Here is a 12,529-nt window from a genome sequence, read left to right as displayed (position 1 = left end):
TTAAGAATAATTCCAAAATTATGACGATTATTTCATTCATATGAGATTCTGACCAATAGAAAGCTACAGAAATCTAAACTAAATCGATAATTTTTGATAATTTCCCGTCGTCAAGTATATTACGTCAGATGCCCTTCGGTGCTACGAAAAAATACATTCAGTGACATTAATGACAATAATGTTTTAAAAATTATAAAAGTGGTAACTTTCAACCGTGAAATATTTATAACAACGGTGTGTTTAATTGTACTAATTTGTACACTTACATAAATAAATTACAATAAAATTTTGGTTTTGAACAGTTTTATTCATGAAATAATCGCAACCAATTGCACTCGATCTCTAAAATGAATATAGAATTTTTGCCCTCGTGACACTTTGAAATAATTTCACTCGCCTTCGGCTCGTGAAATTAAAACTGTCAAAGTGACACTCGGGAAAAATTCAATAATTTTAGAGCTCTTGTGCAATTACTACTGATTATTTCATTCATAGGAGATTCTGACCAATAGACAGCTACAGAAATCTAAATTAAACTGATAACTTTTTTGATAATTGCCCGTCGTCAAGCATATTACGTCAGACGCCCTTCGTTGCTACGAAAAAATACATTCAGTGACATTAATGACAAATGTTTTAAAAGTTATAAAAGTGATGACTTTCAACCGTCAAATACATATTTATAACAAGTGTGTGTTTAATTGTACTAATTTGTACTTACATAAATAAATTACAATAAAATTTTGGTTTTGAACAGTTTTATTCATGAAATAATCGCAACAAATTGCACTCGATCTCTAAAATTAATATAAAATTGTAGAGCTCTTGTGCAATTACTACTGATAATATGGTGTACTTATTATACAGTGCGTCCATAAAGTAACGCATAAGTTCATTATTTCGTAAACCGGTGACTTTAGGGAAAAATCCCAAAACAGGTCGATTTTTATTTTTAAATTAAGCTTTTTTGGCATATATATCATACTAGTGAGGTCATCCCCCTGGGCGTGATCGGTGATTTTTTTAAATGAGAAGAGGGGTCATGTGATAGCTTATTTAAAAGGGTATTTAATTCTCTATTCAATAATATAAACATTAACATAATTATTTATACAGAGTGTCAAAAAAATATTTTTTTAATTAACTTACAGGCTATTGATTATGTACTATAGAAAGGAACTACAACGTTAACGGGGTTTTATTACTTCATATGGTCAGTGAATCTCTATATATGAAAAAACCGCGGAGTGCTACCATTTAAAGGGGTGCGTTTTTGAGAAATGGGTGAATTAGTCCCTGGGCACAGGTTACATTAGGGTGAGTTCTATGCACTTTTGGTACAAACACGTCTACATAAAAATTGTACCTGGTTAAATTTCCTATCTAAATATAACTTTTTAAAGTCAAAGATACTTTTTTTACAAAAATATATTCAAAAGAAAAAGTCCAAAGAAACCCAAAAGAAAGAAATTTTGTTTTTTGTTCCATAACTTTTGTCCACGGGGATATAGGTATAGACATTGCTTCACAGAAAAAAAACTTACATATTTTCTCTTTAAAATTATGCTTAGTAGAGGTCGTTAGGATTTACAGTTTTCGCAATATTATGATTTTTCAAAGTTCGCCACTCACAGCAATTTTGGGCAATTTTCCTTGTTATTTCGCAAATATTTTTCTGTAACTTTTTTCTACTCAACTTTAGGCATATGCAATGGTACATGTAAGAGGAATAGAAATCAATTACCTTTAAAATGTTCTACTGTATAATGTTGTACGACTTCTTTTAAAGAGGTTATCTTTTTCAAGATTTTATACTTTTAACAAGTTTTTATATTTTTTACGATTATTTTTTAAATTTCCCATTATAACTTTTTTTCTTCTACATTTAGGTATATATTATATAATAAAAAAGAAAGCTTATTCTGTTTACTTTAAAATGGTGTATTATAAAAAATTCTAGGATTATTTTTGAATAAGATATGCTTTTTCAAAATGTAATAAGTACTTGCAACGATTTTTGATTTTAGGATTATTTTTTAAATTTCTCCTTATAACTTTTTTATGTGATTGTGTGTTATGATTGAATCTTATTTTTTATAGGTAATACTTTGGATCCACTTGACTCGGCCGGGAAAACTTCAAAATATGGATTAATTCCAATATTTACTGTCAAGGCTCCTGCACCACAAGCTTTGCTTGAAAAAATAGCATGTAAATGTACCAAAGGATGTACAAAAAACTGCGGTTGTAGGAAGATAGGAATTAGTTTTTCAATATTCTGCAAAGGGTGCATGTGCATGGGTACTAATTGTGGGACTCTAAGATAACTGAGGTGTCAGAGGAAGATATTGAAGCTAATGCTAACGAAGAGATGGACTTTGATTTTGAAATTTTTTAAATGTCAACGTTTAAATAATTTTAACTAAAGTGATGTTTTCTAAGACTAATGTTTATGTAATTTTTGTAAAAGAAATAATTTTAAATAATACAGGTAAAAAATATCAAAGAATCACTCGGTTTCCATTATTTAAATATAGATGATACACCATTTTAAAGAACAGAAAGTAAACCCCATTTTATTCAGCAATATATAGTATATTCATGTACAAGAAAAAAAAGTTATAATGAGAAATTTAAAAAATAATCCTAAAATCAAAAATCGTTGCAAGTGTACTTATTACATTTTGAAAAATAATATCTTATTCAAAAATAATCCTCGAATTTTTTGTAATACAGAATTTTAAAGTAAACAAAATAAGCTTTTTTTATTATATAATATAATATATACCTAAATGTAGAAGAAAAAAAGTTATAATTAGAAATTTCAAAAATAATCGTAAAAAATGTAAAAAATAATATTTTTTTATATTAGGTATTACATTTATATAATATAATATTATATTATATATACTATATATAATATAATATTATATAATATACAATATATCATATAATAATATAATTTTATTTTTATATTATATTATAAAAAATCGTTAAAAGTATAAAACTTTGAAAAACCATAATCTCTTTAAAAAAAAGTCGTACAACGTTAGACAGTAGACCATTTTAAAGCTAATTGATTTCTATTTCTATTACGTGTACCATTTCATATACCTAAAGTTACGTGGAAAAAAGTTACAGAACAATATTTGCGAAATTACAAGGAAAATTGCCCAAAATTGCTGTGAGTGGCGAACTTTGAAAAATCATATTTCGAAAACTATAAATCCTAATTACCTCTACTACACAACATTTTAAAGAAGAAATATGTAGATTTTTTTTCTGTAAAGCAATGTCTATACCTATATCCTCGTGGACAAAAGTTATGGGGCAAAAAACAAAATTTCTTTCTTTTGGGTTTTTTTGTGCTTTTTCTTTTGAATATATTTTTGTAAAAAAAAGTATCATTGACTTTAAAAAGCAATATTTAGATAGGAAATTTAACCAGGAACAATTTTTATGTAGGTATGTTTATACCAAAAGTGCATAGAACTCACCCTAATGTAACCTGTGCCCAGGGACTAATTCACCCATTTCTCAAAAACGCACCCCTTTAAATGGTAGCATTCCGCGGTTTTTTCATATATAGATGTCCATTGACCATATGAAATAATAAAACCCCGTTAACGTTGTAGTTCCTTTTAGCTATCTTATTTTGAATATAATCAATAGCCTATTAATTGACACAAAAGATGAATGTATATAATAATTTGTTTAATTGTTAATACATTTTACGGCTGTCAGAAAACAGAAAAATGTTTTATTTGAAAAATAAATATTGATTTTCGCTTAAACGAAATGTTCAAACTGTCAAGAGGTAGGTGGGTGGCAATTTAACATTGAATTTAAGCGAACAGCAATATTTATTTGTCATATAAACATTTTTTTCCTATTTTCTGAAAACAGTAAAATGCATTTTGAATTAAATAAATTATATACATTCTTCTATTTGTCTCAATTAATTTAATTAAAATGTTTTTTGAACGCCCTGTGTAAATAATTATGTTAATGTTTATATTAGTGAATAGAAAATTGAATTCCCTTTCAAATGAGCTATCACATGACCCCCTATTCTCATTTAAAAAAATCATCAATTACGTCATCACGCTCAGATGGATGACGTCACTAGTATGATAGATATGCCAAAAAATCAAATTTAAAAATAAAAATCGACCTATTTCGGGATTTTTTCTTAAAGTCCCCGGTTTACGAAATAATGAATTTATGCGTTACTTTATGGACGCACTGTACATTAGTAATATGATACTTTTTTGGTATTACCGAAGTAAGAGTAATTTAAAAATGGACCTTTTATTGTATACAAAATGGTTTTTGACATTTTTTCAGTGACTGGTTTTAGGTTTAGATTATCTATCTATCAGTGGCGTACTAACAACAGTGAAAAATAAAAAATGGATTATGAAAATTGCAATGTAATAGATTTTTTCATAAGTAATATGGTACTTTTTTGGTATTGCTGAACAGAGGAAAAAAATATGCTTTTCTATGATATATCACTTGACCAAGGTTGCAATTAAAAAAAATCTAGATGGCGGCGATACGCTAACCGGTGACGTCACATAAATTTGAAATGTTCCCTAAAAAATGTAGAATATCATCTCACTTATAATTCTAGAATCTCATAAATATAGTATTTATTGGTTTCAGAGAAATTACCGTGTTTTTATAAATATTAAAGTTTAAAAAAAAACCCTTGTAAAAATTGTAAAATTCCCTCATCTTCCTTAGTCTCAGCATCCGTCATGTCTTGCAAACTGTAGAAGCCTCGGAAGTGTTACAGAAGGTTCCCATTGTTTTCAGTCTGGTAGGATGTAGAATAACATTTTTGGATGTTGTTTTATGTGCTATTAAATTGAAAACTTAGTTTTTTGATAGCAGTTGCCGCTAGGGCATCCCTGCCATTTCGTTCGTTGAAATCGTGACTGCACTTCGGAGTTTGCCCTAGTTGGGTCAGAGAGAGCAGCATATGTGCCTCCTGATGAGAGACTAATAAGTAAAGCTCGGATTTATAGGCAACAAAAATTGAAGAAAAAGGCGCCTATATAGGCAAAGATTTTTATTAAAAAAGGCAGGAATATTAACATTTAGGCAAAATATAGGCAATAAAGGAATATAACTTATTATTTATGGTACAAAGTGAATTAACGTAATAATAACTTAAGGCAGGTATATTTACACATCATAATCATAACATTAGTATAAATAAACTAGTAACTAAATAACTTTTAATTAATAATTAAACATTGTAACCACTTAAAATTTAATCATTAATAGAAACAAATAAATGTTTTTCAATATTTTCGGTCTTAAAACTATGTCTTCGATCACTTAAAATTAATTTGTACATTGAAAATGAACGTTCGACATCGACAGATGTAATTGGAGCATATTTCAGAGCGGATAATAAATCTGGCATAACTTGTAATTCCTTGGAAAATGTCCCATTCAAAACTTTAGCAACATTAGATAAAAACGAAAAACCTTCATTCTTGTCGAAAAAATATTTCATTTTTTAAAAATTAATTGACCTTCCAGGTGCCGATTTAATTTTCGTCTTTAAATTATCTATTAATTTTACTGAGTCACATAAATTTATCTCTTGTTTTTCTAATAAGGTAATTGTGGTAACTATTAATTTGTAATTGTCATTAATATAAGCGAGTTCCTGTTTCAATTTGGGATTTTTTAATATTTTTTTTTGCTTCTCGAATGGCTTCGGAAATATCATCATCAAATTCTGACATAACTAATTCTATTTCATTGCAGTGTTCAAAGTAAAAAAAATGCTTCGAGCCAGGTTCCCCACCTTGTAATTACTGGTTTAGGTGGAAAAGGGACACCGGGAAGTCTTTCTTTATATATTTGCACCCTCAACGGAGCCTTTACAAAAACTTTTTTCATAAAATTTATAAAATTATTTACCAACGGAAACGATTTCTTATTTCTTCAGCAATTCTATATACCCCGTGTGCTACACAAGTGCAATGAATTAAATTAGGATAAAAAATCTTTAAATTAACAGCAGCTTTTAACATATATGCCGCAGCATCTGAAAGCATTAAAACTATTTTATTCACTGGTATAGTAGGTAAAAAGAAGTTTGTTAAACTATCTTGTATAAATCGACTTATTGTTAAATTGTTTGTTTTTTCCAATTCTTTAACGGCAACTAAATAAGGTTTTCTCGCAAAGTTTTCGTTCAAAATTCCAATCATTAAATTAGCTATATACCTGCCGCATACATCTGTCGTTTCATCCACGATAATATACAAAAAATTGCCCTCTAACTCCCGCTTAATTTTTGAAATACATTTCACATAACATTTTTCCACAGTATGTTTTCTCAATGTACTCTCGTCCGGTAAGGATTTATTAAGATATTTTTCGAAAAAGCATTTAAAACTAGGGTTATTAACTTTATATAGAGGAATGTTGGATGCAATCATCATCTAGCATAAATCAAATTTAAATGCGTCTTCCTCCTTTTTTTTGAACTGCTTAAACTATCCCGCAGAGATATTTGGGCTAACTTAAAGGAATTTAATTTTTCCAAATTACGTTTATGAAGTGGGGTTCCACAATGCTGGTCAATAAAGTACTTTTTTCTACTTGAAATCTGAGAATTAAAAAATAATAATTAGAATTCTAAAACCGCTTTAGAATTTAGTTATGTTGTGGGACGAGAAAAAAAGAGAAAAAATAAAACTTACCGATTTGCCGCATGGTTTACAAAATGCTCCATCTCCTTCTAGAGAAAGTTCCGAATAAGGTGCGATCCATAGCCTTAATTTAGATGTCATCTTTTCACACAAATGTCTAAAACGTTTTAAAACGTGTTCTTTGCTTTTCGGTATACGCAACAAAACTAAACTAGGATATAGCAATTTGTGACTAAACTCTGATACAGTAACCGACTGTACAACTGATAATAAACTAATAAAGCTTAGGGATTTCCAAATAGTTAACCCTCAAGTCTCGATCAGGTACATTTTCCTAGAAATCTGTTATATAAACAAACCATTGATATTTTATTATTCACCCAAAATTTAATTATAGAATGGTTTAGTAATAGAATAATATCATGGGTAGTACCATGAAATTTTAAAAAAGGCACAAATAGGCGGAATTTACGAAAAAAGGCAAAAAGTGCAAAAACAAATTATAATAGCAAAATAGGCAAAAAAAGGCATTTTGCCTATAATCCGAGCTTTACTAATAAGTTTCGAAACCGGTAGAGGTGCTTGCTGCACTCTCTGATTGAACTGGAATAGTGATGCGGCTGTAGTTTCGTGTTGCAACGAAATTGAAAATGGTTATTCATTTTTGAATAAAGTTTTTATTTCTGCTGTCTTCCTTCGTGAGATGTTTTTGGATTTTCCCAAGATGTTTTGATACCACTGGTGTAACAAACATGCAATGTTTGCGAAATTTACAAAAAGTAGTATAGGACTGCCAGAATACCACTAGAGAGCAATGGAAACTCTCAAAGTTGATTATAATTCTAAACACCAAGAATACAAAATAATATGCACACGAGTTGCAAGCTAGTCTGGGCAGCACTGACAAACAATGGAATCTGAGTCACGCATTGCCACGCCCGCTGTGTTGCCACTATTGCCAGACTATTGCATTTTCATAAAGTGTTACAAAATAATCAAATGGAAACAAACGCATTAATATATTATACCCATCAACTATATATCCTTTTTGTAAAAAAATGAATTTTACTATTTCTAATAATTTGATCACCCACTGTACAAACATAAAATAGTATATTACTTTATGAGGCGGAGAAGCATGACTTTTCTTGACGCGCCCGATATTACGCGCCGAACGAAGTGAGGCGCGTAATAGAGGGCAAGTCAAGAAAAGTCGCTTCTTTGCCGAATAAAGTATACTATTTTTTCTTCAAACGTAGCAATTTTCAACCATAAATAGTAAAATTCATACGCTATTTTTACTCGAAATTAACTGTGACAACTATCAAAGTCGTCTAGATGTTAGAAATTAAAATAATTAAGTCGTCGGTGGGATTTGCGTCTCCCTGGTTACAGTTGTTTGACAGTTGTTTGCAATTATTAAAGACAGCTTATTGTTGTTGCAACCGCAGGCGCAAATTTAGTGCGAAAATGGAAAACCTAAACGAAATTGAGTCCGCGGCTAATGATGCAGTAGCACGTTTGGGGCCCTCCAAGTCCGGAATAAAGTATCGGTTAGCGTACAAGCACTTCCAAGAGTGGTGCGATACAAGAGGAGTACGGCAAGTTACCGAAGACGTTTTACTGGCATATTTTAATATAATGGAAAATGAAAATAAATGGAAATCTTCTACAATGTGGTCACGATACTCTATGATAAAATCCGAGTTAGTTATTAGAAAAAATGTGGATATAAGCAAATTTTTAAAGTTCGTGCCTTTCTGAAAAAGACAAGCGAAGGATATACTGCAAAGAAGTCTAAAGTTTTCACTAAACACGAGTTTGATAAATTTTTGTTTGAAGCGCCAGATAAGTTGTATTTAGGATTAAAGGTAAAGAAAATTATATTGCAAAGCATGTAGTATACTCTACTAAATTATAAAAATATTTCAGATTGTTTTGTTAATTGGGGTTACCGGCGCCTGTCGATGCGACGAAATGGTAAAAATGAAGACTGTGGACATTGAGGATAAAGAAAATGTAATAATTATCAAAATCCCAGACAGTAAAACACGACAAATTAGATCTTTTACGATAATTGGTCAAAACTACATTAAACTGTATAAAATGTATGCATCACTGCGGCCTGAAAATTTCACAGAAAAACGATTTTTTATCAAGTACCAAAATGGAAAGTGTTACCGAAGCGTCATGGGAATACATTCGATCAGCTCAGTAGCCCAAAAAGTAGCTAGTTATTTAAATTTAAACGATGCAAGCGCATACACGGGTCACTCTTTACGACGAACTTCAGCAACACTTTTAATTGATGGAGGCGGAAATCTAGAATGCCTCAAACGACATGGGGGCTGGAAATCAAGCACGGTTGCCGAAGGATATATAGAGGATTCAATAAGAAATAAGAACGATAATGCTCAAAAAATTTTAAACCCTCATGATTCGCCAACATCGGGAATGATTGCTGAAAGTTGTGCTCGACCATCAGTATCATCAAAAATTACCAATGCGTATCAAGAGTCGGGAACATTTTTGCACGGTTTCAATTTTGAAAATACCTCATTAACTAATTGTACTTTTAATATTACTATAAATAAAAATGATGTTTAATTGTTGTTAATGACATTTGTATTGTTGCTTTGTGACATGTTTCATATTGTTGCCATGACAACATTTTTCCCTCCGCCGTAAAGAAATGGGAAAAAAAACTGCTGCCGGCGGAGACATCAAACTTTGACAGGATCAAGTTAGATAAGTAATGTCATCATTATTTGACGTTTGAAGAAAAAATAATTTTATCTACTCTATGTCATATTATGTATAAGTTTTTAGTTTGTGAAAACTGTCATTATAGATAGCAGTGCGTGAAGGGTTTAAAGTGTGCGTGAAGTAACAATGTATTTTAAATGGGATTTACTTTTTCGCACACTTTCAATGGGTTTTTTGGCACACTTTCATATAATCAAATATCCTTAACTCTCGCATTGTCATGGTGATGACAATATGAGCAATGACTTACAACAAAATTTTTGACAGTTTTGTGGTTTGAAAGTAGTTAGGATTTTTAAATGGCAAAGTTCTAAAAATTGTAGAATAGAAATGAAGTCCAGTGACGAAGAGTTACAGTTTTTTTTATATGTTTATCGTAGATAAAATATTGTATGAATCTGTGCGTGAAGTACTTGTTGCGAACTTACGCGATGTATAGCACTCGCTCCGTTCGTGCTCTAAAAATCGCGTGCGTTCGCAAAAAGCATACTTCATGAACTGTTTCATAAATAACTATTATTAAACAAATTATAAAAATAAATTTTTTCGACACGGGCAAATATTATTTTAGGTTTTTTGGATCGTTCGGAACAAAAAAGGTCTGTTAATTTCCCGTGTCTGGTAATTTTCCTACAAATTAAAATGAAAAAAAAAATGATGATTTTCAATGTTCAAAATCACAAGCAAAAAATGTTATTTTTGAAATTACTATGTTCCTACATTCAAGTTCAAACCTTGTTATATCAAATCCCGATAAGAATTTTTGGAATATTTTATTTTAAAATATTGTTGTTTAATTGTTAATAAATCGCTTATGAGAAGACGGGCGACGGAGCTAGCAAGCTGAACAAGCCCAAAATACTTGGGCACAAATAGAATAAAATTTGAACATTAATTTAGGCACTCTCTAATTTAAAATATAACATATAAAACATAAGATGTAGATCTTTGAAACACACTCAGTGATCAATATATATATATATATATATATATATATATATATATATATATATATATATATATATATATATATATATATATACATATATATATATATATATATATATATATATATATATATATGAATTATATGCAAACAATCTACCTACTTGTTTTGGTAATGAAACCTGTATGGCCTTCCACTTTGAAGGCACTAGATGGCGCCCGGTATTTAAAATAAAATACCTAGAACGCCGAAAACAAGAGGCAATAATTGCTGCTTTCTACTTTACCAAAAGTATGAAAATAATGTGTAAATAATATACGAAATTAATATTCACACCTCCGTCTCTCCTACCATTCGTAGACCGGTTTCTGCATTATTGCGTCATCAGTACGACTTTATAGGAAAGACGAAGATGAGAACATTCCTTTCGTATATCTGAGGCCGCGATGCAGCCAAAAAGTCATTCAAAGACTGGTGCAATCTGAATTATATGCAAACAATCTACCTACTTGTTTTGGTAATGAAACCTGTATGGCCTTCCACTTTGAAGGCACTAGATGGCGCCCGGTATTTAAAATAAAATACCTAGAACGCCGAAAACAAGAGGCAATAATTGCTGCTTTCTACTTTACCAAAAGTATGAAAATAATGTGTAAATAATATACGAAATTAATATTCACACCTCCGTCTCTCCTACCATTCGTAGACCGGTTTCTGCATTATTGCGTCATCAGTACGACTTTATAGGAAAGACGAAGATGAGAACATTCCTTTCGTATATCTGAGGCCGCGATGCAGCCAAAAAGTCATTCAAAGACTGGTGCAATCTGAATTATATGCAAACAATCTACCTACTTGTTTTGGTAATGAAACCTGTATGGCCTTCCACTTTGAAGGCACTAGATGGCGCCCGGTATTTAAAATAAAATACCTAGAACGCCGAAAACAAGAGGCAATAATTGCTGCTTTCTACTTTACCAAAAGTATGAAAATAATGTGTAAATAATATACGAAATTAATATTCACACCTCCGTCTCTCCTACCATTCGTAGACCGGTTTCTGCATTATTGCGTCATCAGTACGACTTTATAGGAAAGACGAAGATGAGAACATTCCTTTCGTATATCTGAGGCCGCGATGCAGCCAAAAAGTCATTCAAAGACTGGTGCAATCTGAATTATATGCAAACAATCTACCTACTTGTTTTGGTAATGAAACCTGTATGGCCTTCCACTTTGAAGGCACTAGATGGCGCCCGGTATTTAAAATAAAATACCTAGAACGCCGAAAACAAGAGGCAATAATTGCTGCTTTCTACTTTACCAAAAGTATGAAAATAATGTGTAAATAATATACGAAATTAATATTCACACCTCCGTCTCTCCTACCATTCGTAGACCGGTTTCTGCATTATTGCGTCATCAGTACGACTTTATAGGAAAGACGAAGATGAGAACATTCCTTTCGTATATCTGAGGCCGCGATGCAGCCAAAAAGTCATTCAAAGACTGGTGCAATCTGAATTATATGCAAACAATCTACCTACTTGTTTTGGTAATGAAACCTGTATGGCCTTCCACTTTGAAGGCACTAGATGGCGCCCGGTATTTAAAATAAAATACCTAGAACGCCGAAAACAAGAGGCAATAATTGCTGCTTTCTACTTTACCAAAAGTATGAAAATAATGTGTAAATAATATACGAAATTAATATTCACACCTCCGTCTCTCCTACCATTCGTAGACCGGTTTCTGCATTATTGCGTCATCAGTACGACTTTATAGGAAAGACGAAGATGAGAACATTCCTTTCGTATATCTGAGGCCGCGATGCAGCCAAAAAGTCATTCAAAGACTGGTGCAATCTGAATTATATGCAAACAATCTACCTACTTGTTTTGGTAATGAAACCTGTATGGCCTTCCACTTTGAAGGCACTAGATGGCGCCCGGTATTTAAAATAAAATACCTAGAACGCCGAAAACAAGAGGCAATAATTGCTGCTTTCTACTTTACCAAAAGTATGAAAATAATGTGTAAATAATATACGAAATTAATATTCACACCTCCGTCTCTCCTACCATTCGTAGACCGGTTTCTGCATTATTGCGTCATCAGTACGACTTTATAGGAAAGA

General features: G+C 31.3%; 2 protein-coding genes across 2 annotated transcripts in view; both read left to right on the top strand.

Moving 5' to 3' along the window:
• Window positions 1-12,529, top strand: part of LOC114326250 (juvenile hormone acid O-methyltransferase-like) — a 164,392-nt gene that overhangs the window by 16,150 nt on the left and 135,713 nt on the right. The gene's annotated exons all lie outside the window — the stretch shown is intronic.
• The window catches only part of LOC114326262 (juvenile hormone acid O-methyltransferase-like), a 95,890-nt gene that overhangs the window by 58,886 nt on the left and 24,475 nt on the right, over window positions 1-12,529 (top strand). The gene's annotated exons all lie outside the window — the stretch shown is intronic.

This window comes from Diabrotica virgifera, chromosome 2 (assembly GCF_917563875.1).
Source record: "Diabrotica virgifera virgifera chromosome 2, PGI_DIABVI_V3a".
NCBI classification, from domain to species: Eukaryota; Metazoa; Arthropoda; class Insecta; order Coleoptera; family Chrysomelidae; genus Diabrotica; species Diabrotica virgifera.
Note: the sequence above shows the minus strand (reverse complement) of the source record. Positions and strands in the feature narration are given on the sequence as shown.